The sequence below is a fragment of the Gekko japonicus genome, unplaced genomic scaffold (genome assembly GCF_001447785.1).
Source record: "Gekko japonicus isolate JY-2015 unplaced genomic scaffold, Gekko_japonicus_V1.1 scaffold67, whole genome shotgun sequence".
Taxonomy (NCBI): domain Eukaryota; kingdom Metazoa; phylum Chordata; class Lepidosauria; order Squamata; family Gekkonidae; genus Gekko; species Gekko japonicus.
The window spans coordinates 1,511,899-1,538,507 of NW_015161948.1; the positions used below are offsets into that span (position 1 = coordinate 1,511,899).

The 26,609-nt window shown below is 45.3% G+C and overlaps 1 non-coding gene across 1 annotated transcript; it reads right to left on the reverse strand.

The window, feature by feature from the left end:
• Nucleotides 1-22,440: 22,440 nt before the first annotated feature.
• On the reverse strand, nucleotides 22,441-22,512 carry TRNAV-GAC. Its single transcript has one exon. It is a non-coding gene; the product is annotated as a tRNA-Val (tRNA).
• Nucleotides 22,513-26,609: the final 4,097 nt, after the last annotated feature.

Consider the following 26,609-nt stretch of genomic DNA (forward strand, 5'->3'; position numbering starts at 1 on the left):
TAGAGGAGTTTGGAGAGGGAGCTCAGGAAGTATGTGATGCCATCCTCAGATACTGCCTGTTCCTCCAGAGGAACAGATCCCTGTAGTCTAGAGATAGGAGAAGTCCAGGCCTCCAAACACCAGAAGCTTGGACAGCTGGGGGATCACTGATCTGGTCCTTCCTGGTGGATGGAGAAGCATGATTCAGGTCAAAGCAGCACAAGGGGGAAAGGGGGTTTACTTCCAGCCCCATGGAGTTGCTCCTGTTGAAACTGATTCCCCCCGCCCCATGGTGCTCTTTAGATCTCAGATGGAAAGAAGTCAGGCATCCTGCCTGTTGTGTTTTTTTCCCCCTTTCAGAGCTAGTAACCTTGTGGGGTGGGAGGGGGAAATGGGTTTTGACCAGCCAACCCTCTTTTCATTTCACCCCAATCTTAACATGGGCTTAACAGCACCTCAGTCGGGGTCAGAACACCGGCTGGTGACCCCGGGCCCTAAGGAGGCCAAGCTTGCAGCAACGAGGGCCAGGTCCTTTTCAGTGGCGGCTCCTATCTGGTGGAATGAGCTCCCGGAGGAGATCAGGGCCCTGTGGGACCTTGGGCAGTTCCGCAGGGCCTGCAAGACGGAGCTCTTCCGCCAGGCTTTTGAGTAGGAGCCGCCATTGTCACTACCACCCACAGTGATTCTGCCAGAGGGCTGGGTAACATCAAGCTGTGGTCCTAGCCTGCCCTTCTGCTACGCAAGATGCTGGGAGTTTTTAGTCATGCTCCGATAGATTTGAATTTAACTGGTTTATTTATATGGAATTTTAACTGTTTTATATATATTGTATGCACTTTGTGCCCGTGTAAGCCGCCCTGAGCCCGTTCGCGGGGAGGGCGGGGTATAAATAAAATAAATAAATAAGTGTTTAGAGAACACTGTGAGAACAGTTTGGTCACAGATATTCTAATGTCTAGTCTAGTTTTTAGATGAAACCTCATGAACCCTGAGCTCCCCAGGGCACAGATGTTGTGCCTCCTCTCTGACCCCTGGACACACACATGAGGCTGCCTTCTATTGCAGCAGACCATCAGTCCACCAAGATCCGTATTGTCTACTCAGGCTGTCAGTGGCTCTCCAGGGTCTCAGGCAGAGGTCTCTCAGTATCATCTCCCACCTGGCCCTTTTAACTAGAGATGCCAGGGATTGAACCAAGGACCCTCTGCATGCAAAGAGGTGCCGTGATGCCACTGAGCCATAGCCCTTCACAGAGCCTGAAACGGCTCCATGTGGCTGCTTCGGTTCCACACGGGCCTTTCTTATGTTTTTCCAAGCCTATCTTTACACTTGCAAGGCTTATAAGTGGTTCTTAATAAAACGCAAGCCGATGTTCTCAAGATGCTGAATTCCCTGTCCCTCTGGTTGTAGAAGCAGTACAGGATCGATGGGTAACCAGTTTGGTGTAGTGGTTAAGTGCGCGGACTCTAATCTGGGAGAACCGGGTTTGATTCCCCACTCCTCCACTTGCACCTGCTGATGTGACCTTGGGTCAGTCACAAGCTCTGCCACAGCTGTCCTTGAAAAAGAGCAGTTTGTGTCAGAGCTCTCTCAGCCCCACCCACCTCACAGGGTGTCTGTTGTGGGGAGGGGAAGGGAGAGGAGTTTGTAAGCCGCTCTGAGACTCCAAGTGAAGGGCGGGGTATAAATCCAATCTCTTCTTCTTCTAACCTGATCTCTACTCCCAGTTCCCAGTTTCCTGCACCTTACTGCGCCAGCCCTACCCAAGGTATGTCTTCCTATCCCCTTCTTTTTCAGTCCATCTCAAATGGTGAGCCTTCTACAAAGGGGACCCTGTTGCTTCGTGTATTCTGTACAGCACTTAGCACAGTGTCTGCTGGCACTTAATAAATGTCAGATGTTAAGCAGGAGGAGAAGGATTTTGACTACAGGGCTGTTTGCACAAAATGTGTTGCTTTTGCAAGGCTGGCATTGTGAACGAATTTGCAGGACAATACTCCTCATTAGGACTGTCAACCAGCTGAACTTGTACCTTAGAAATAAGGTTAGCGAAGCAAGTTTAATCTGCATAAATCTGCATATGAGGAAGACTCGAGAGAAAAAAGGGTACTGTTTTTAGATGATGAATGCATATCGGACAGGAAGTGTCATCTCAGAGGACGCATTTCCCCTTCCTCTTGTGCACAGGAGGGAGTGCCTCTTCCAAGAGGGTGCTTTTGTAGGTGTAATTTAAAAAAAAAATCAGCAGCACATTTGTACATCAAAAGTTTGTGAATGATTAATTGACTTTGCCCTCCTGTATGGTCTGACAATACAGGATGTGTATGTTAAGGGCCATCAAGTCGCTTCTGACTTATGGTGACCCTATGGATTAATGACCTCCAAAGCATTCGATCGTTAGTAGCCCTGCTCAGGTCTTGCAAACTGAGGGCTGTAGGCTTCTTTTATAGAGTCAACCCATCTCATGCCTTCGACTTTTCCAAACATTATGCTCTTTTCCAGTGACTCTTGTCTTCTCATAATGTGAACAAAGTATGATAGCCTCCGTTGAGTCATTTTAGCTTTTAGGGAGAGCTCAGGCTTGATTGGACCTTGAATCCACCGGTTTGTCTTTTGAGTGGTCCATGGCAATGCTCCCTCTAAGCGGTGGAGTCTTGTGAGCAAAAATTCTACTTTGTGAGCAACTGGCATTAAAGTTGTGAGCGAGTGATTTGGCTGCTGCATAAATTAGTTTGCTCTGGAGCCATCCTTCCTGAGCTAAGACAAAAAGGTGTGAGCCCGAGGCTAAGTTTGGTGTAGTGCTTAAGTGTGAGGACTCTAATCTGGGAGAAGGGTGTCTGTTGTGGGGAGGGGAAGAGAAAGGAGTTTGTAAGCCGCTCTGAGACTCCTTTGGGTAGTGAAGGGCGGGGTATAAATCCAATCCTTCTTCTCTTCTAAAAAACTGTGAGCTAGCTCACACTAACTCAGCTTAGAGGGAATACTGGTCCACAGTACCTGTAAAACTCTCCTCCAGGACCACGTTTGAAAGAAATCAACTTTCTTCCTATCAGCTTTCTTTACTGTCCAACTTTCACACCCATATGCAGTAATGGGGGATACAATGGGATCATTAATCTTGCTCACCAGTGACACGTCCTTACGCTGAAGGATCTTTTCTAGCTCCTTCCTGGCTGCCCTTCCCAGTCTCAGTCTCCTTCTGATTTCTTGGTTGCCGTCTCTGTTTTGGTTGATGATGGAGCCAAGGAACAGAAAATCTTGAACAGTTCCTTCATTGTCAATCTTAGAATTGTGTAATTACCCAGTAGTCATTACTTTTGTCTCCTTGATGTTCAGCTGGAATCCCGCTTTGGCACTTCAGCAATAGTCGTTTCAGGTCTTTCATTATTTTCTGCCAGTAATAGGGTGTCATCTGCATATCTCAAATGGTTAAAGTTCCTTCTGCCAATTTTCACTCCACCTTCCTCTAAACCTCATCCATCTTTCCTTATGATGTGTTCTGCATATAGATTGAAGAGATAGGGAGATAATGATACATGATACAGCAGCCTCCTTGAAGTTAAGTAGGTGTTGCTGTGGTTGGTGCCTGGGTGAGAGACCTCCTAAAATCCCATAGATGCGGCTTTGAGTTTTAGAGAAAAGAAAGGCAGATAGGAATGTAATTAATATATGACGTAGTTGTCTAAGCGTTGCAGCCCTGTTATTAATGCGATGCCAGTATGCAGGACTCCGTACATTTTGCGCACATGCACAGAATTCAACATCCAGAGAATCTCTCCTTACTTTCTTTTTTTTAAAAAAGAAAGCAAGTTTATAGTCCTTATGGCTTGTCGAGATAGATTTAAAAGTGCATAGGAAATGCTCGGTGAATTCTAAGGAATTAGGTCACTAACCCTGGGGCTTGATTGCCAGGGTTATCCTGTTGTTCCTTTCCATGATTTGGATAAACAGAATAAATTATGTAAAAGGTATAGATTGGCTCCATTTGCATAGTTGAAACCTGTTGTGGAGAGAAGTGGTGCAAACCGTGGGTCATCAACCTTTTCTTTACTTCTGAGTAATGAAAAAATATCCTGAGCTACTCCACCCCACCGAGCACGTTACCAAATTTTGTTCTGTCTTAGAAACCAAACATGGGCTAGTAAGAGCACCAGAAATGATGCTGTCAGCTAAGCATCACAGAGAAAAATCCTATGAAACTGAGGCTTATATTTTTAATAAAATCCTGATGCAGGATCTTTTCATGATTTTTCCCCTGGGTCTTTGAGAGAACAAACTAGACTGCACAACTGGACTGCAGCAGCTGGCGAGCTACCTGAGTATCTGTTAGACTGAGCCCTTGGCTAAGATCTTTTGGGTCTTGAGGCAGACAATCCAAAAGGTACCCTTTCCTTATGGTAATAAAAACACCATAATCCACTTGATAGACAGTTTCCTGTTTTGATAAGCTGCCTCATGATGTCAAATGTTTGCCCAGTTTGCACCATTCAGCTTTTCTTGGTCAGAATTTCTTTCTTTTTTAATTGAGTGCAGAAGTACACACAGCCCATTCAACCCAGTGATAGAGCCAGACAGATTAAATAGAGGATGAGACAGGCCCTCCTTCGCCTCTCCCAACAGCCAGATGTCTGTGGGATATTTGGAAAGAAGAGTCTTATTTCCTTCCAGTAGCCAGAGGGAAAGCGAGTGTTCAGTATCTCATACCAGCATGTTGGAGATACAGATGGGAGATGTTTTCAGATCTGGGTTCAACAGTGGCTCTTTGATGAGGAGCCCAGCACTTTCACCTTGCCAGAAGAACTGGGAATGAAATGCTTTCTCTTATACTTCCCTCTCTTGTATGGATGGGATTGCGCTAACCTGTGGAGATTTTGTTGCCGACATTCTCCTGTGGTCTGCATTAGCTGGCATCAGCACACATGAAGTTGCCTTATACTGAATCAGACCATCACGGTCAGTATTGTCCACTCAGACTAGCACCAGTTCTCCAGGGTCTCAGGTAGAGGTCTGTCTGATTATTTTTTTTAAACTGGAGATGCTAGGGATTGAACCTGGGACCTTCTGCATGCTAAGATCAGTCAAATCAATAAAAGGCCTTTTGGTCTAGGGTTGGACAAAATGATACACTTTGGTTTTTCTATATTGCCTTTTTTGTGATACTCAGGGCAGCATTTCCAAGTGGTTTCCTAACCATCCAGACAGAGCTCTTTTTAAAATATTAAACTGTTTATTGAAGATTACAATAAAATATAATGCAGTATTTAGTAAAGCATGAATGAAAAACAATTACAAAATCATCATTAAGTCTGTGGTGAATCAAGGATCGCCATTACAAGTCATCTGCCAATTTTGGCTGATCATTCAAATAATTAAATATAAAAATAAATGGACCCCTTTAGGCCTGCTTGGCTTCAGCCAGGTAGCAGCATCGTGTACCTCCAGACCATACTCCGGGACCAGGAAGTACACCTTTCTCTGCTAGTGGATCAGTGGCCCGTTTCTGGTGGCCTTTCTAGTGCTTCCTTGTTCCTGGGGTTCCTGGAAAGAATGGTAGGCTAGATTGACTTTGATCTGACCCAACAAAGTCCTAGCTGTATTCTGAAGCAAGAATCCAGACTTGGGATCACTTCACACAGATTGGTGGTGCAAAGTGCTGTCAAGTGACAGCTGACTTATGGTGACCCCGTAGAGCTTTCAAGGCAAGAGATGAACAGAGGTGATTTGACATTGCCTGCCTCACTGCACCAACCCTGGACTTTCATGGTAGTCTCCCATCTGATCCAAGTAATAACCAGGGCTGACCCTGCTTAGCTTATGAGATCTGATGGCTTATTCCTCAGCACTCATTCCTCAGCACTTGCTTAGCTTATGAGATCTGATGAGATCCTTTACTGGCTCATTCCTCAGCATTCTCTTCAGGTACAAAACCAGAACAGGAGTGTGCAACCACAGACTCTTTGTTGCTTGGACTCCAGACTTGCCAGGCCTGGCATAAATACTAGGAATCTGGTTTTGTTTGTCCTTGTCTGATCAACAGAGCAGTGTTGTCTGCACTATGGGCTCCATCTCCCACAATGGGCTTTGGTTTGGAATGCTAGGTTGGAGAGCTCTCCTAAGCTGAAGTGCGGGCCAATAATCCTGGCCTGCAGAAGACAGTAGCTGTTGCATGCCAAAAAATTCTATTGGTAATTTATACTTCTAGGTTGTGGTTCATGTTCAAAAGTCAGACTGTGGAGTTATGAGGGCCTTCTTACAGTCTGGCCTCTTGGGTCTGCAATGTCAGCGCTTCCATTCATCTCTTCCCCCCACCAAAAGAAGTGCCAAACCTTTGCAGGTGCTCTTGTCAACCTAACAGGGTCCTGCTAATTGCTCTCAGATGTGGCTAATTGAAGCCTTGCCTCTGTCAACTCACTGCAGGGTTAGAAAATAAACGCTGAGATTCTTGGATGCTAAGAAGAGCCAGCAGGCCCTAGAATATACATCATCAGGAGATGCGAGTTGCCCATTTATATTTCAAGACTTCCTTTCTCCAGGGCTCCTGTGGCTGCTGCTGTTGTGTTTCAGCCTGTGGCATTTCACAGTGAGACAACGGTCGGCTTTTCTCCCCTGCAAGCACAAACTGCTGTTTTTCCATGCTGGTGTTATGAATGAGCCCTGAGGCAGCACATTATAGTGCATAGTTTAGCTTGTATAGCATTCAGTAAGGAATTCCAAAGATCTAAGTGGCCAGGCCTCCTATATAAAACCCCTGTTTACATCTGGGAACAGCATCTTCCAGGCTGCTGTTAGAATACCAGCCTAGCTCTTTGGAAAACAAAGGGGTTGGATGCTGCTGAGAAAGCGCTAAAGGAACAGTTTGAAATTTAGAAAACAAGCCTTATTATAACACACAAGCTATTATTTTTTTTAAAGGAGTGGGATCTATTTCGTTTGCCAGCATGTCTTGATTAAAATGCAAGATCATTTGTAGAGATAGAACTCTGGGTACCCAAACTGTTTGGAAGCTGGGTTTTGCATGCTTTAAAAGTATTGTAGGCATTCTATTTCTCCATATCTTAAAACGGTGTTATGCATTCTAAGTCTTAGGAGCACGTGGGCTTCGAGGATATGCCAATCACAAGCTGCATATTACTACTGTGAAAAAGTAATATATGTTTCAAAACAGACAATGCAATCCTAAGCAGACTCATGCTGTTCTTACCCATTGGGTAGAGGACTTAGGGTCAAACTAGGTATGCTGGTTTTTAAAGACTAGGGTTCTGGGTTCCCTGGACCAAACTCAGTTTCTTTGCAGCCTCACAGCAGCTGTGGGGAACGACTTTTAAAAAATAAAGGACAGCCCACTTGTGTTTGGAACTATGCCGCAGGGGGAGGAAGGGCTCCTGCCTACCCTTCTGGAGCTGTTTCCCTGTATTAAAAAAAAAGTGCTGGGGATGGAGTTATTTCCCTAATTTTGCTGCTCCGTTTGCACAGAATACTCCATATGGAGCAGCAAAAAAATTGGAAATAACTCCCATCCCAGTGCTGTTTCGGTGCAAGAAAATAGCCAGGGAGGAAGGCAGCTCTTCCTCTCTTCATGTCAGCATTCTGAGCCCAGAGGGTTCTCCTTTAGTTTTTAAAAACCATTCCCTGCAGCTGCTGTGTGGCTGTGGGGAACCCAACTCTTTAATACAAACACATCTGGTTTGGCCTCCAGAAGGGTATAACTCCAGTTAGGATTACCCCTGCTAGTGGCTAAGGCATTGTCACTGTGTCTCTTGCCACTTTTCTCCCCCGATTCATTAAAAAAAAAACCCCACGGCCTCCTGCTTGTACAACAGGTACATATAATTGAAGTAATTTCCTGCATTTCAGAACAGACCCAAAGGTATGCTCCCTCAGCTCCTGTGCAGCATACCGCTCAAAGACAAAGTGATGCTCTGCAGGGAAATTGCTCTCTTTTCCCATTCCAAGATGTGATAACTCTGTCTGATTTGCAGAGCAGACATGACAAGCCTGCCAGATGTGTATCACATGAGAAAGAGTGCTGCAGTCCTTTTTAAAGGGAACCCTGGGAGTCCTATATCAGAGGCTGCGCCCTTTGGAAAGGGATTTCCTAGGCAGCAGGGAAATGGCTATACTGGGGGTTGCCCTAGAGGTGTCCTCTTCCCTCATGCTGAACAAAGGACCCTACACGTAGGGTCTGTATGCATGCTTGCAGGACACATGATATACAGCAGCCTTGCTGAAGCTGAGCACTGGATCTGGCCAGTGCTTGGATGAGAGTCCTCCGGAGCATCTTATATAAGCTACGTTGAGCTCCAGGGTGGAAGAAATTCGGATATATATTCAGTAAATAACATGAAAATGTGGGTTGAAAATGCACACACACTTCCTAGTGACTCAGGGAAGGTCAATAGGTATGTAGCATGCATGGGCCGGGGTGGGAGCTGTGACTATAAATCCTGCCCTCCCACAGATTCACTTTGCAGGATTGTATTTATAAGCCCTTTCAGGGTCCTGCAAAGTGATGGTGTTGGTTGGGGGCATGAGCATTAATCCAGCCCTGGTGGCTGTTCCTTGGGGGTGGGTGGGATTTTCCCAGTGGTCTCCCAGTTCTTGTCTTGTATCTCTGTAAACTTTCAGGTTGCCGTTATTGTTGCCATCTGGCTACAATCTTTCCTCCCTGCTTAAATTAATCACACCTCCTGCTGCTACTTTTCAAGGGCTCTGTGTATTTGTGACCCACAGTGTTGGCTGTCTTGCCAGGTCACCTGCAAAGGCCCTGCTGATCCCACAGCATACATTCTTTTGTGTCAGGTTATTTCCGCACTTTGTGCTATGAAAGCTACCAACATTTCAACTGACTCCACCCAATAATAACATCTCCAGGGTAGCATTTAGAGACTTTGTGCCCTCGCATGATATTTGAAGTACAGCGTGTGAGGGAAGTGCCACTGCTTAAAGTGTGGCGTCACTCTGCTTTTGTGGAGTCATGTGCTCATGGGACCAATGTTCCCTCTAAGCTGTGGAGTCTTGTGAGCAAGAATTCTACCTTGTGAGCTACTGGCATTAAAGTTGTGAGCCAGCGATTTGGCTGCTGCATACATTCGTTTGCTCTGGAGCCCTTCTTCCTGAGCAGAGACAAAAATGTGTGAGCCGGAGGGTAAAAAATTGTGAGCAAGCTCACACTAACTCAGCTTAGAGGGGACACTGCATGGGGCAGCCATGAGTTTTGTGCCATTTTTTTAAGCATGGTGTCCGTGGTTTCTCCTGAGAGTTGCTACCTTTTTGTTTTTAATCTGACCTTCTAATATTGTTTTGAATAATTTCTATTGTTCCTTCTGTTGCTTTTTATGCTTCTGGTTCCTTGGTGTGTTTGTTGAATGAATGTTGTAAACTGCCTCAAAGAGTGCTGGGTATGAATACGATCAACAAACAAGCAAACAAGGGCTTGGTGTGTGCTAGATGTGTATGTAACATATGTCTCAGATTTACCATGCATCTGCCAGAGAGGGAAGGAGAGAGAGAGAGGGAGGGAGGGAGAGAGCGCACATATACATATTCATTTTGGACTTGGCACATAGGAAAGGCACACAGTCTAGGGATTTTTTCCCCTATTTCACAAGGGAACAGTTTCTGCTTGCATTAGTCTTTGGTTAGTTATGGCTTGCTACAAATCATTTCCCATGATGTTAATGGCATTTATCCACTTTTTACCCAAATCCCGCATGGTTTGTTTGGATACAGAACTGCTGTTTTCTAATTACACTCCAGAGTATGTAAGGCGGGTTCTCCCTCCCCCCACTTTCCCCCGTAGTCTCCATTTCTTTTTACGGAGTTACCCTAGATTGACTGAACATTTCCAGTGGCAAGAAATTATCTCTGAATGAAGTACTGTGCCTTAATGCTGTTGAAATTAGTGGCAGTTTAAGTGCTTGTCTGTGAAATCGCTACAGGAGATATTTATAATAACAGCATCACACGTCTGCTTAGTACCTTTGATGCTCTCTCCTGCTAGCCTGTCGAGCATGATGCTGCTAGTTAAATGCTGGGTCTATAAGTGGAATTTTGAAGGTGGCATTGTAGGAAATCCACCTCGACATCAGCATGGAAATCTTGTTTTCGGCATGTGCGAGAGACGTTCTTAGGAGTTCTCAGGCGTGAAATAACTTTGCTCAGCCTGCAAAGCAGAGAGAGGCACGCTAGCATCTTAAGAGTCGGGGGCAAGGCAACAGGCTAAAATGTACTGGATGGAGCATCTAGGGAAATAAGGAAGTGATGGGTGAGGTCTGTTGAAATCTGGAAATTAAACACTCCCAACTGTGATCTTTAACTAAAGCCAAGTTTTTATTGTGTGGTTATTTGTGTGTGGAGTTGTTTGGCTTCCCCTTGTGCAAGCGTTGTTTTATGTATGAGGTTTTTGGAGGGTTTGGGTGAGGAATATAGATGTTAAGGAAGGCCTGAAAGCAGAAAAATTTTGCAGACTCTTCTATCCAGAGGGTGGATTTGCACACAATTGTTTTTATGAGCAGAGATCAATATGATTGTACGTTTCACTCGTCTGGTTGAATAGCTTGGCAGATGGTTAATGCTTTGTGCGAGGTGTAGCGCAGGACTTTCTGAGAGTCTCTCCGAGTGTTTTTGCACATCCTTGGACCTGTTTGCAAGAACTGAGCGGCGCATGGAACTTCCCAAGAAATGTCAGCTTTGCTCACAAAAATGGCTACAGGAATGTAGTTTGGTAGCCAATGTATATGGTTATGTAGAATGACTTGGTAGAGTCTGGAATGTAGTTTGGTAGCCAATGTATATGTTATGTAGAATGACTTGGTAGAGTTTAGGCTGCATTTCTTCAGATTTCACTGTAGTTGTGTGTAGCATTTTAGAAGACTCCCTGGATGTATTAAACTGACACATTTACAACCCCCCGTGCTCTCTTTGGTCATCATCTAGGGGCCTCTTGCAGGTGTTTGGCCCCAGGATGGCTTGGTTAGCTGTCACCAGGGGAAGGGCCTTCTCAGTTTTGGCCCCTGCCCTGTCTTGGATGACACCTGTGCCCTGCTGGACTTGCTTAGTTTCCACAGGGCATGCAAGGCTGAATTGTTTTATGTTGGCCTTTGGAGGGTAACCATGTGTTTGGACTATTTTAATAGTAGTATGGTGATAGCCATGTATTTTAACATTTTAATATTTTATATTTGTTATTTTTACATTGTTTTTACCTTACTGGTTTTAATGCTGTAAGTTGCCTTAAGACCCTTTGGGTCTTATGACTAAAAAAAGAATCTACTAAATGAACAACCATTGGAGATAATAATTTAGCTCCTTGATATTCTAGTTCTCTAACTGTTGGGAAATCCTTAGGTGGGGAATCAAGGAGTCTAGGTCCTTAGTATGGACATTGAGTGCCCTGGAAACTACGTTTCCCAGAAACTCTGGCACCTGAAATGCTGCTGTTACAGTGTTCAAGGTAGGGTTGCCTAAATGTGGGGCCTAGAGATCTCCTGGAATTATAATTGATCCCCACACTACAGAGATCAGTTCCCCTAGAGAAAACAGCTACTTTTGAAGGTGAAATCTATGGTATTATACCCCGCTGAGGTCCCCCTCTTCCCAAAACCCTGCCCTGCTCAGGCTCCGCCCCCAAATATCCAGGTATTTTCCAACCCGGAGTTGCCAAAAAACCCAGAGCTGGCAATCCTAGTTCAAGGGGAGGAGAGAGACTTCCTGTGCCCATTGCTGTCGAAAGTGGGAACAGGGCACCAAGGCAAAGCTTGTGAGGAATTAGGCGGGCCATAGGAAAGAGCTGAGGGAGGTATTTGGACCACATCACACTCCTGAACATGTTATCAGGGTTTGGACAGTGTCCACATTTCAGAATTGGACTTTTTTAGGGGAGGAAGGGAATAGCTTAGTTTGTGGAGGCCAGTTCTGAATTAAGACAAGGAGAGTTCCTTTCGCATCCATAAATATAAGCGGAGGAAGATTATGCATTAGCAACAGGAGCCAATTGGCTACCTGAAGGGAAGCGGGACCAATAAGAGGGGACTCACAAGGACTCACAGGAGAGGGGAAATTGATTTCTTCCCAACGGCATCCGTTTCTTGTCCTCTGCCTCCACTTCCTTCCTGCTCTGGGCTGCACCAACCCCCAACTCCAGCTCCACTTGCATCCTCCCTGATTCCCTCCTCTTCTTTCTTCTGATGGTAGAGTCTGTTGCTGCAAAGTTAGGCAACCACAAATGTCACCTGAACTCCCCTATGACCCACCTGGCTCTTGAACTAGACTGGACCTTGAAGCAGACGGCTGTAATGGCTTCTCCTCCCAGAGCTACTAGCGTGGCTGCCTTTGAACTCTGCTGCTTTTACTGTTCCTCTCAGTAGGATGCCTTGCAAGATGCTGTGTACATTATTGGGCCTCCCGCCCCAGAGAAATGGGCCGGGCAGTCTCAGCCACTCCACAAAGCCAAAAAAAAAATGCTTTGAGTAAATATTTAGTCTTGCCCCCTTCCCTAATGTTAATGTCTTGAAAGGCGAAACCCAGGCTGGGGAGAGCCTCTCCACTCTTCCTCCCTGGGCTTTCCAGCTGGAGGGTCGTGTCCGGCTTCTGCCCTAGGGAAGGAGCAGCCGCCAGCCCCTGCTTCAGCCAGCTGGGATTCCTCGCTTTGACAGCCCTTGAAGTGCAGTGCCTGGCAGGAGGCAGCGGCCTGATTTGAATGCCAAAGAGACTTAGGTTATTAAACACCAGAAGCTGTTTGTCTTGTGGGGAGGGGAAAGGGTAGTATTGCAAAGAGGGCATGGAAAGGAATTAGTAGGGAGAGCAGGCAAGTTTGGGACCATCTCCTGTACATGAACAAACAAGCCTCTTCACCTGAAACCTCGGGGAGGTCCCTGGGTCTAGCCTGGAAGAAGGCCAGCCGGGACCGCAGCTGATGAAATTTGCCAGCAGATAAAGAGATGATGTGGCAGCTGAGTGGGCTAAGATAGGGGGAAATGGTGTTTGCCTTTCCTGCATGCTTCTGGGTGCTGCCAGTTTGGTGCCCAAACACCTGGTTCAAGAGGGGGTCTGGGTGATTCAGAGGACCACTCTGACCACTTGCTTTAGTTTCCTGGTGCCCAAACACCTGGTTCAAGAGGGGCTCTGGTTGATTCAGAGGACCACTTCGGAAATCTCCGAGGGACTGCAGGGCCCCGGTTCATCTTCTTGCTTTAGTTTGCATGTCATACCATTTTAGGAGCACCATAGGAAGCAAATGGGTGGGTGGTTGACATGCCATGCTTGTCCCTTTTCCTGAATAATCAATAAATGCGAGTCTACCCTTGAAAGATCATGGGTATGAATTCATAAAAGAATGAAAAAGAATGGTTTTTGCTGCCTATCCTTTAGCCATCCAATAGGTCAGGTTTAGCTTTGTGCCCATGAGGACTAGAAACTTAAAGTCTTGTGGATTTTCCTGCTTGTGCGTGCCACCAGTGGATATTCCTGTCAGGCAGTGCAGTACTATGGAATTTGTTCATGCTCGGGTGACAGTCTCTTGCAGGGGTCCCCAACATGGTGCCTGGGGGCACTGTGGCACCCACCAACATCTTTCCTGGAGCCTGCCAAGTATTTTTACAAAGTGGGTGGGGCCAGGTGGGCTTTTGCCCAATAGGACTTCTGGTTGCTCACTGGAGATCTGATTGGCTGTGCAGACAGCTGTGCTGTCTTTGACTCCTCTTTCCCAGTGTAATATTTACCCATTTTGCCCCCCACCCCGGACTTCCTCTGTGGCTGTGGTTGGCTCTGCCTTCCACAGTGGCCACTTTGCGATCATGCACACCACTCTGTGTCAGAATCCCAAAGATGCCCACAAGCTCAAAAAAGGTTGGGGACCCCTGATCTATGGGATAAGATCTGCTACAATAAGGAAGTTTTTCCAACAACCTCTGCATGGCATACTTCAGTTGCCCACCTCCCTCAGTCTGTTTTGCATTTTGGAGCTTCTTCTGCCATTCTTCAGCAAAATCACCTTTTCCATAATCGTAGGTAATTTCTCTGCGACCTTGAAACCTGCACTCTGACATACTTGTGAATTCCTATCATGTTGTCCTACCCTGTCGGCTGGCTCCATAATTATTGCCAATTTCTACCTTGCCCAGCCAGCATTCCCTAGTGCCCAGTTTCTCAATTCAATTGACTTGTCTGCAAGACTATTTCCCCCAGATATATTACAGTAAACGTGTGTGGGGTTTTTCCCCCCTTCTTCGATTCTGATCTCTCTACTGCTTTTCTTTTTAAGCATCTGTGTAACTTTTCCTACTTTTAAAAAATAATCTTCAAGGGTCATTTCGTTTGTGGCTGACAACAGCTCTCCATTTGTTTTTTTCCCCCTCTAGTAACTTCTTTCTCCATTGTTTAGTAGGTGGAAACTGTTGTACCCATCCGAATTGTAATGGAGTGTGAGATTCCAATTGGGTCAGGCACTTAGGCTGGTAATCCTCATACAGCCAGGTTAACTGGGTGCAGATTTTGAGGGGGTATTTATATGCCCTCTTTGCCTCTCTGGAGCAGGCATTTGCCATGACGTAGGTCAGTAGTTCAGCAGTTCGAGACCCAAGTGCCACATGACCGAGTGAGCTCCAGTCTCTGGCCCCAGCTCCTGCCAACCTAGCAGTTTGAAAGCAAGAAATTGTGAGTAGATAAATAGGTACCACTTCGGTGGGAAGGTAACAGCGTTCCATGCAACTCGGCATCTAGTCATGCTGGCTACATGACCATGGAAATGTCTTCAGACAGTGCTGGCTCTTCGGCTTGGAAACGGAGATGAGCACCGCATCCCTAGAGTCGGATTTGACTGGTTTTCGAGCAAGGGAAACCTTTTCCTTTACCTAGTCACCCATACAGAGGGAAGAAAGCATGGCATAGCCCAATCTCATCAGATCTTAGAAGCTAAGCAGGGTTGGAACTTGGAAGGACCACCAAGGAAGGCTCTGAAGAGGAGGGCTATGGCAAACCACCTTGTTTTCTTACTTGCCTTGCTGGGGTCACTATAAATCATCTGCTACTTAACGGCACCTACGTACCTAGTCACCCACTCACCCTGCATTTTGATTAATGAGTAGCAGAATTACCTCCTTTTTCTATATAAGCCTGCCTGTACTTACAGATTAGTCCTGTCCTGGATAGCCCAGTGTTGCTTGATCTCATCAGATCTTGGAAGCTAAGCAGTATTGACCTGGTTAGTGTTTGGATGGGAGACCACCAAGGAAGTTCTGTGACACAGAGGCAGGCAGTGGCGAACCACCTCTGAATGTCGCTTGCCTTGAAAACCCAACGGGGTTGCCATAAGACGGCTACGACTTGAGGACGCTTTCCACTACCATACTTAGAGGTCATCTCCTGGAGTCCTGCTGGGGGTGTGCTACTTTCCCATGCTAGGTGCGTGGCAACCAGAGACAGGCCCTGTTTTGCTGAGGTACCCAAACGTTCCCCCAAGCTTCACAATGCCAACTTGTACCAAGTTTTTGTTCAGCTTAACAGTTCCAAAGTATAGATGAGTAATTATGCTTGCAAGATTACCTGCACTGCCTTCTGCAGTTTCTGAAGGCCGCCTATTGGGCATACCTTTCTCAAATAGATATTATGGCTGTGGCTTGGCTCCTATTGGATCCATAAGTCAAGTTTTTATTTGAATGTCCCTGGTATAACAATGCGAGACAGAAATGGATCAAACCCTTGACATTACAGTGGACACTGGACAGAGTCTTCAGTAGATATTCTAGATCCTAAACTATTAGCAGACTCAAGAGTAGAAAATTTACTCTTTTTAGCTAAATGCTTAGTTCAGGCCATGAGGATTCGGGCAACTTTGCAAGAAAACAGCTGTTTTTGCAGTTAACGTACTAGCCCCCTCTGGCCTGAATTCTTCCTTTCTTCTTCATATTCTCAGTCATGTTGAACAAATACTACTTAAGACCTATAGGTCAGACGAGCAGCGTAAGAAAGAAAGACGAGACACCCAAACAGAGAAAGCCTTCCTTGAACATATTCATCTGGCATCTACTTGATGTATTTATTTTTTAAAATATTGATAGTCTACTTTTCCTTTGTGGCTCAAGGCAGCTTATATTTTGATTTAAAAACAGCAACAATAAAACCCCATTTATACTCACTCCCTATGAAAATGCCTATTTCTTAATCTCCATTGTGGTGCAGTGGATCTAGGAGACCCAAGTCCAGATTCCTATCCTGCAATGGAAGTTTGCTGGGTGGCCTTGGGCAAGTCACACTCTCTCAACCTAGCCTACATCACAGGGCTGTTGTGAGATACAATGGAGGAGAGTTCCATCTAGCCTAGTGTGTGTCTGACTGTCAGCATCTCTGCAGGCTGTCAAGCAGGAAGGGTCTTTCCCAGGACTACTATCCAAGATCTGTTTTTACTTGAGAGGCCAGGGATTGAACCTAGACCCTTTTGTGCAGAAGGCATGTTCTGTAGCTGCTGCTATTTTCAATTGAAAAATGTATGTGCTGTATTCTAAGTTAGCTTTACTTTAAAAAAAACCCACACAAATTAAAGATGAAGACTCGAACAAAGGAGCAGTCAAGAGAAAACTGTCAACCTGTCCTGACAGGAGGGTCTTGAGTGGCACCGTTATGGTAGGTCAACAAATCAATAACGCACCCAGTTTATCAGAGTTTAGGATTTCAGCATTATTGATCTCTTGAAGCCTGAAGATCATCCTTCTCTAATTCCTCATGGGAGGGCCTCAGTGGAGATACAGGCTCTTAGATTCTGGCCAGAACGAAGGGGTTTCTTATTTCTACATGTATTATGAATAAAACCTCCAATTAATATTGGATGGAGGCCTCTCCTCCTCTCCAGAAGAAATATCTTGTATTTTTAGTATTCAGAACTAACCGTGGTATCTAAGTTATGGCCTCATTGGGGCATCTTTCTGTAGGCTTTTTTTTTTACTTGAATGTTTCCCCCTCTCACTTTGCTAGAATGCTGCTAGAACACGAAATTTTGCTACGACTTTGCTAGAATGCTAAAGGAATGTTGTCTTGGGGAGGCTGTTGGGAAGGGCTTTTGGTGTCATGCACATTGTCCGTCTGGCTAATTGCAGCTGGTGATGAGGGCAGGAAGTGGCAACTTTGTCTTGCCTAGGATTTGGGATGTAAGATTCATAGGATCCTAAAGCCAAAGTCAGTTTTTAAATGAGACTCTGGGCATGGGAAAGATCACACAAATAGTATCTTCTTACCTGCAGAAGAACTCTGCACACCATAAGGCTCTGCAGTAATGACCAACATCTAGAAATGTTGGAGTTTTGATGGGACGCACCATCTTTTGCTGCATGGCCAGGGTGCTATGAAAAGGAGGGGAGGAGATGGGTCTCTGTGTCATTGAGTCTCTGGGATCTGTTGATTTGCCCTTCCGCTAAGTTCTTACTCATCAGTGGAAAAGTTCCACTCCCACAGATGTCCATGACTCATCTTCCTCGACCCAGCTGACTCCAATATAAGAAAAGACAAGCAAGTTTTTTCGCTCTTCTTCAGTGGCATTCTTACTTGTAGCCTCTTGAGTTTGTCCCAGAGAAGTTGCATGGAACCCTTCCATAAGGGAAGGTAAAGACAATGTGGACTTTGCTACTCATATATTAAACCCAACTTCTGTTTCTCGGCCACACTGAACATGTGGTGGGGCATGCTGTCGTCGAGAGAACATTCATGCGTAGGAAACCCACTGTGATCACAGGGTTGGGTGGGGAAGCAGCATGTCACCGTGTGCAGACTCTTTCTGCAAGAGAGATGTTTCAACAAGCCAGCTGTGACTCCCATCTCCTTTACATCTTAATTTTGGGTGGGTTTCTTTCCCCCCACCTAATTGAGTTTGTCTTTGCACTCCTTGTGAGTCTTGGGAAAGCTGAACTACCAACCTTCCACAGCCTGCTTTGCTTTGCTACTCATATATTAAACCCAGCTTCTGTTTCTCGGCCACACTGAACATGTGGTGGGTTATGCTTGTCGTCGAGAGAACATTCATGCGTAGGAAACCCACTGTGATCACAGGGTTGGGTGGGGAAGCAGCATGTCACCGTGTGCAGACTCTTTCTGCAAGAGAGATGTTTCAACAAGCCAGCTGTGACTCCCATCTCCTTTACATCTTAATTTTGGGTGGGTTTCTTTCCCCCCACCTAATTGAGTTTGTCTTTGCACTCCTTGTGAGTCTTGGGAAAATCCAAAGAGGGAGTCTCTTTGACCTTCTAAGGTCAGGTTCATTGACCTCTTGAATGGTTCTGGAGAGTTCACTGGAACAAAGTTTGAAGAGGGAGGCGTAACAGATTAAATGGAGCTGTCTCCCTGGGTTAGTTTAGACACAAAATTATTAAAAGAGGATTGCCAAAGAAAGAATAGCTTGTGTTTGTGGATCCTTACTGGTAATTTTACATCTGAAAAGCTCTCTTGTGTTGTGTCTGATCCAAGTCCCCAGCATCTTATTTTAAGATATGGAGGTGATGCATATACAGTCTATGTGGTGGAATTTTTAGGCTAGCAAGGATTCCAAAGGATGTGTGATTTTCCTTTCTGCAATGGATGGCCAGTTTGGGTCCCAATTGCCCCTTGTGAATCTTTCCCTTTTATGTAACTATCTGCATTACTTTAGGGTTGCTCTTTCTCCATTGTAAAAGGTACAGTTAACTGAGAATGCTTCTGAAAACTCTCAGGAGTGCTTCCATGGCACAAAACGTGTTATCATGAGACTAGAATGCAAACATCTTACTTTGGGCGAATATGTCCAATATGTCCAAGCACATAGGTTGCTTCGAGGCCCTAGACTAGAATGCAAACATCTTACTTTGGGAGAATATGTCCAAGCACATAGGTTGCTTCCAGACCTTTGCCTTAGCCACCTTTCTCTGTTACCCACCACTACACACTGCCCACCCAAACTGGTTTCACTGCTGCTGAAGTCCTGCAAAAGACCCAAAATGTTCTTTTAGAGAGCCCCGATTCTTCCACACCACTACACTTCCTAGAAGTCCTTTGGTAATGGCAGTTAAATTTAAATCTTTAGAAGAGATGTGTCCTAAAATTAGGTAGGAGACTGAATTGTGAAAAGCTGGTTAGCTCTTGCTGCCTGAGAGTTCACTTCATGCATCTGACGAAGTGGATTCAGATCGACAACAGCTGCTTGTGACAGAAGAACAGTGTTGATTTTCAAGGTGTCACAAGGCTCATCTTTTCTTATAGCTGACTAACACGGCAGCCCCTCTGGAATTGTGATCACATTGCAGATGTTGCATTGTCTCCCCATAGTGCCCCTGAAGCGTTTCCTTTCTGAAGGCAGGACAAGAGGTTCTCTTCTTTCTTGCGTTCGGGAAAGCCAAGGTGCAATCAGGTGGCCGACAATACCCGGTGATCTGTCTAAGGTGCTGAAAAAGTCTTGGGGCAGTTCCCAGAGGCTTTCGCCAATGATTAAAAGGATTAATTCTGTCTGATTCTTTACTTTCTGCGTTTATATAGCTGCCTGGAGCCTCATTTGTCTTATTGGAGTCTGCTGCTTATGAGGTTCATTTTTATGCGCAGACAACCCAAGGGAGGTGCTGGGACTCATCACAGGCAGCCCTGAAATTAAGAATGGACCCTTTCCTGAGTCCAAATGCCGCTGTTTAGCTGTGATATAGCTAGACACGGAGAAAATTCAGGTGTCTTGGACTACTCTGGAGACTGGAAAAGGTTTGTTATATGAGCAGATATTGGCAAGTCTCAACCTGTGGGCGTTTAATGTTGCCTCTTCAAGGTCCTCATTTTATGGGATATTTTCTGCACAGATACAAATGTCAGAGCAGTACCAAATATATGTATTAGTTATGAAGCAACATGGATATAGATCGCAGCTTTCCTCTTTAAAATGCAGGTGAGTAGGCACCAGAAAAGGATTGGACCTCTCATTTACAGGTATTTTTAAAGGGGGACTCTGTAACATGTGCCTGTGTCCATCCTCCAAGTCGGTCAGGGACATCGTACACAGTCCCCCTTTCAGTTTTATCCTCACAGAGGTGGGGTGAGGCTGGGAGAGAGACATCCTCCCAGAGCTATATGGTGGAATTAGATTTGAGTCCAGATCCCCAGGGTTCCAGCCTGGCATTCCTGACACGACATTGATTTTTTTATCCAGCTACAAAATGTCTCTTTAAAACGACTTTTTAAAATCAAGACATGCCTGTTTTTGCCGCTCTCTGTTAAGACCATTCACTGGTATTTCATACAAATAACTGTCTTTTCAGGAATCTATTTTTTTAAAAAAATTGGCTGCTGCTGCTAAGTGGCCCAGTACCTTTCTTCTTGGGTAGCGAACTTTGAAAGAGAATGCACACCTGCCTCTGTGACTTAGTTCTACCTTAAGCTCAGTGTCATTACCTTTGATTCTGACTCTGATCTTTGGATGATCCGCTTGACGTTGCCTCAGTAAAGTCTGGAAGAATAACTTCTCAGAGGATCCCTTGTGCCTGATGAAAGTGTACCGCTTGTGGCCCCTTCCCATAGCAGCGGTTTCCAGAGTGTCTATGGACACTGTACAGACTTCTGACTCTTATCGCATGTGAGATTGTGTTTAGTTTTAACAGTAGCTTTTCTGGAAAATATAAAGTGAGACAGGGTGGCAGCTCTTTGTAGAACTCTCAGTGACCACTCTCCGTAGTGGTTAAATAGGGCTTCCAGCTGCAGCAGCAACTTAATGCCCATTGCTGGGGGGCAGTTACAGGGTACAGGCTATTTCCATTATGACCTGTTAGTGGACCTCGCCAATATCTGGCTAGCTACTATGGAAAATAGGATACTGGGATAGCAGTACAATGGTTAAAAGTTACACCCTTCTGTTCACAGGTCCCGGAAGAGGGAAACTCTGTTCAGGATTTGTTGGGATTCTTGATTGGTTACAAACAAACATGTGACTTCCTGTTGATCATAACAAACATCATTAACCCTGTAAATACTGAAGTGTTTTGACTTGTAGCACCCAACAGGATTGCACTGCAGATAAACTTTTAACCTAATCCAGCCTGGTTTTTCTAATAGACTTAGCATGACAGTGTTTCAAGGAGAGCACTGGAACACTGATATACTTTAATTAGGTCAATACCCACCCTCCTCCATCAGAACTTTTCTTCACTTGCTTGTGGCTTCTGATATATGTTCTGTAACCTTTCCTCATTTCACCTTTTGTATCTCAGCCTCCCGCCCTCGCCTTGAAGACTTTTCTCCGCGGATCGTAGAGCACCCTTCTGACCTCATTGTGTCCAAAGGGGAGCCGGCGACATTGAACTGCAAAGCGGAAGGACGGCCCACTCCGATCATCGAGTGGTACAAGGATGGGGAGCGAGTTGAGACAGACCGAGAAGACCCTCGGTCCCACCGCATGTTGCTGCCGAGCGGCTCTCTTTTCTTTCTGCGCATCGTGCATGGAAGACGGAGCAAACCGGACGAAGGAGTGTACGTATGCGTAGCCAGGAACTACCTGGGTGAGGCGGTCAGCAATGGAGGTAGCCAGTAAGTAGAACTCTGGTCACTTTAAGAAAAGTTATATTTGACTTAAGTGATATCTCACAAAGCAATATGCGTCCTACTCACTGGTGCTGAGAAAAGACAGAAACGCAATAGGGGCAGGAGACAAAGGTATTGATACCAATATTGACTGATTAACTAAGAAATTATAAACCATAGTCTTCAGTCTCTCAGAGCGACTTACAAATCCCAGTATACATTGGAATCAGCACGTAATATCTTCACACACACAAGAAGAGTACAAACTGAAAATGCCAGGATAAATAAGTTTTTACCTAATGACTGAAGCTTAACGAGTTTTGCACTAGTCAGATGGGGTGAGACCTTCCGTACCTGGGGTGCCACAATTCAGGCCCCTTCCTCTTTTGACTGCTCCTCTCGCCTCTGGTAATGGGCAGACAGAGCAGAGCTTGGGACAGAGCTGTTAATTGGCAGTCAGTTAGATGTATGGGAGGGGGCAATCCTTTGGGTATCCTGGTCCCAAGCTACGGAAGCCACTAAAGCACTTTGAATTGGGCTCAGAAGGAAAGAGGCAGCCAGTGCAGTTGGCGTAATACCATCTCTGCAATCAATGCCAGTTGGCAATTTGGCTGCTGGATTTTGCACTTTTTGAAGCTTCTGGACCGGTTTCAAAGGCAGCCCCACACAGAGAGCTATTGAGTGGTTAAATCTTCTTCTTCTGTTCCAGCTGGTAGGCTAGTAAGCTGTTATTTGGAGCAAGGGAGGGAAGAGATCACTCCATTTACAAGTTGTGCTTTTGATTTGTGCGCTGACGAAGAGCAAATCTTTATAAGAAGTCAGTATTTGAGTTAGGAAGACATGAAACTGCCTTATACTGAATCAGAACCTTGACCCATCAAAGTCAGTATTGTCTACTCAGACTGGCAGCGACTCAGGCAGAGATCTTTCACATCGCCTACTGACAGATCTTTTAACTGAAGATACCGGGGATTGAACCTGGGACCTTCTGCATGTCAAGCAGATGCTCTACCACTGAGCCACAGCCCCTGCCCCCCAATCTCTTGAGCCTGTTGGATTTCTGCCTTTTCCTTTTTTATGTTGCTGCCATTTTGGTGTGTTTTGAGGCATTGTTGTTGGGCAACTGTGTGTGTGTGTGTGTGTGTTTGGGGGGGGGGTGATAAAGGGTCCCTTGTAATATTTTCCTGAGACTAAATATGGTATGGAGTTGGACCTGATCTTGCAAGACCACTGTACTGCTTGGTTATTTATACTTCTGCTAACGAGTGATGGCATCCCAGAGGGGGAGAAATTCTGTTATTTAAGTCACTAATGTTTCACCTATGATTTAGTCTGATGGTTCGTGTTCTTGGGATCCAGTCTGTGGCAAGCATTTCCAAAGCAATTTCAAAGAACATATTTATTAAAGCTGAGCCAAACTTGGAGTCAAACTTCCTGGAAAACTTTGCCTTCTCTTTTGTGACAGTGAGTGGGGGGCTTGGAAGGGGTCAAAGCTCTTTGTTTACTTTCCTGCAATGTAACCCTCTGTCCCAATTGTGTTGTATTTGTGCTGCCATTGGCCAGGTCACCATTCCTAGCTCAAGGTGGTCCTCCTAGAATTGCTTCTCCTTGCAGACTTTGTTCTGGTATGGTTGGTAGGGTCATGATAGGGTTAAAGGTAAAGGTAAAGGTTTCCCTTGCTAGAAAGCCAGTCGAATCCAACTCTAGGGATGCGGTGCTCATCTTCGTTTCCAAGCCGAAGAGCCAGCGTTGTCCAGAGACATTTCCATGGTCATGTGGCCGGCATGACTAGACGCCGAGGCGCACAGAACGCTGTTACCTTCCCACCAAAGCAGTACCTATTTATCTACTTGCAGTTTCTTCCTTTCAAACTGCTAGATTGGCAGGAGATGGGACCAGAGATGAGAGCTCACTCCATCATGTGGCACTCAGGTCTCAAACTGCTGAACTACTGACCTTCCGGTCTGCAGTTCAGTGTCTTAACCACTTGAGCCACCGCAGCAGAGACAGGGACAGAACCCCAAATTAATCACTCTTTTGGCTGTCAAAGAGTTAAATTTGAAAAAAAATAGGCAAGACATTTTTATGTAATAAAATAAATTGATAAACCCAGGACATATAATAAAGTATGCATGCAATGCTAAACGGTTTTGGTCTCTCTGAGCTAATTACCATCGGGCTACAGAATGTCTGGTCAGCCGCAACCTTCTCCTTCTTCTCAGCTCTGTCTCATTCCATACAGCCATTTCAACTGGTCACGTGAAGCTCTACCCAATGCCAAGTCAGACCACTGGTCTTTAAAGTTTGGTATTGTCTGCTCTGGTTGGCAGCAGGTCTCCAAGATGTCAGGCAGAGGTCTTTCACATGGCCTACTACTGAATCCTTTTTTTAAAAAAAAACTGGAGATCATGGGGATTGAACAGGGAACCTTCTGCATGCAAAGCAAATGCTCTAACCCCTGAGCCACGCCAACCCATTTTGCTCAGCAGCTAGCCCAATTCTCTGCTTTAAGGATTAGCACTCTTTCTGTCTTAAATCCTAGGGGTAAAAAAAAAAGCACCTAGTTCAGCCTCATGCTCAAGGAAAAACCTTGTACTTAGGAGGCTTATGTGGATTAGCCAACATCCTCCAGGGGAATGGCATTGTAAGCTGATTTGGAACCCTGCTGTGGGGGAAAAGTGAGTTATAAATCAGGTCTGCAAGTGAGAAAAGTACTAATATGCCACACTGCTTCTGGGTTCTCAGCATACGGCGTACATGTGATCGAGGAAGCTTAACTGTGGTTTGGCATGAGGTCTGTGGTTTGGTGTGTCATTGAGGGTTTTCTATTCAGGTGCTGGTTTGATTGAAATATTTATAGCCTATTTACAGCCTGTTTACAAGCGGAAGTTCTTGAAGCAGATTTCAACATATTTAAAATGCAATAAATCAAGCAATCAATAGTATAACTTGTCACACAACCCATCAAAAGATTAAAAATAGCTGCAAAACCGATCAAGCCATCCATTGCTTTGCAGTCTGATCAGCAAAATCCCAAGTGTGTTTATCTGGGTGCTCAAGTGCCAAACAAGATGCTGAGAGGGCAGTGGACAGACAGTACTGGGGTGGGTGGGTTGGGGGGGATGGGGGAGGGAGGCGCATTCATATAGGGTCTGCAGTGAAGGGGGAGAAAGAAGATGTAACCTTTTTCTCACCACACACATAATTTTTCCCATTAAGACAGGCCAAAAGTTAGGCTAATAACAGTTCAGGAGCATGTTTGGTTAAACCTTCATCTTCATCCATACTGATGCCCCGATCTGAATCTGTGGTGATATACTTCTAATGTACCTTTTAAAATGTTAGGCAAATCTATTCCCAACTTTTTGTCAAGTTTGTCCATAAAACAGTGACTGCCCATCTGTTTCTGGGCACAGTTCAAAGTAGTGGTTCTTACCCTTTAAGCCCTAAATGGGCTGGGACGATGGTGCTTGAAGGAATGCTTTCTCCCATACTGTTCAGCCTGCCAGTTTGGTGTAGTGGTTAGGAGCTTCTTCCTTTAGAACTACAATCCCCAGACTTCCCCAGGAAGGAGGAATGACTAGAAAACAAAATTTGTAATGTGCTCATAGGAACAATGCAGAAAACCTTCCTTCCTTTTCAGTCAGTATGATCAGCACCTGCTGCTGATACAAATGTGTGGCTGGGGATGTGAATAGATACTGTACAGGTGTGCTATAATAGCTGAGCTTGGGAGGCCCGGGTTCAGATCTCCAGACATGAAACTCCCAGGGGTGACATTGGGCCTGTCATGCTTTCTCGGCTCAGCCTACCTAGCAGGGGTTTTGTGAGGATAAAACCATATAGGCTACCCTGAGCTCCTTGAAGGATGGCCAGAAGGAAAATGTTATAAAAGTACCCTAAAATGCTTCCTGTCAACTTACAACTTATTCTTCTTGGGGATGTGGTTCCCTTCACACGCCTCGCTTGTCAACTTACAACTTATTCTTCTTGGGGCCGTGGTTCCCTTCACATGCCTCGCTCCCTACGGTCATGTTAATTTAAACAGTAAATATCCAAACTGAAAGAGAATAGAAATGTTTTGGCTAATCTTATTCATTGGCAGGGATTTGGAGTGTTTGCTTAACAAAATTAGTTAGGCAAATGCGTGAAGAGAAGCGTGTTAAAGTGGCTTGGAGTCACCTGCCACTTGATCAATTCACCTGCAACTGGAGACGCTCTTCTTGCACAGTGCTCCATCTGCAGTTGCCTGTTACCTGTGTGCCATCTGAATGCAGGTGGGGTACTTTACCGCTGTCCTTGGGATTTTTGTATATACACCGCAAGAACCTAATGTGGCTGTGACAGAGTTTCCAACTAAAGATATTGGGTGTTTCTGCACAGGTTATTTGCCCTGAGTGATACTGTTTGGAAACTGTTTTGTTTTAACCTGCTTCCCCAACAGCATTGTGATGCTTTTGTGCACCTCCAGGGCTTTCTCCAGCTTTTGTCCATTCTTTCTCAAACCTGCTTTGCTCTGACATTTTGGGAAAGATCACAGCACAGCTTGGGTGGTTGCCATGTGGGTGGAAAAGTGAGGATTTTCCTGGTCCTGCCCTCACTGTAGCCATTTCCCCCATGGTAGCCATGTCCTCTCCCTGCTGCAGGGGGTTTTCTTTTCATTTTATAAGTCAGCAGTTTAATAGCGTCATATTGACATACTGTCAGACTAAAATATGCATCAGGCTCTCTAAGTTTCCATCTTTTTTTTAAAGTAAGTCTCTATCCCATAAAATTGTGGAGATGTGCTTCTTTCCGTATATCTCAGCAAGGAAAAGGGCTAGAGACTTACTTAAAAAAAAAGAAAGAAAGCTGGGAGCTCAGAGAACCTGATGCATATTTTGGTATAATGGTATGTTGACATAACTGTATTAAACAGCTGATTAAAGGAAAACCTACCAGGGAAACCTCTTATATGATTGCCCTGTGGATGCTGTGCTACAATAGCAGTTGCAGCAGCAACAGGGGAACTACATAAGCCTGTCCTCATGTGGAAAGCACCAGTGGGTAAAGAAATCTGACAGACTGGAAAAGCTTTGGACTGTTTTGCCAATTTTCTGGTGAGGTGTGTTTAGGGGTGCCAGGTC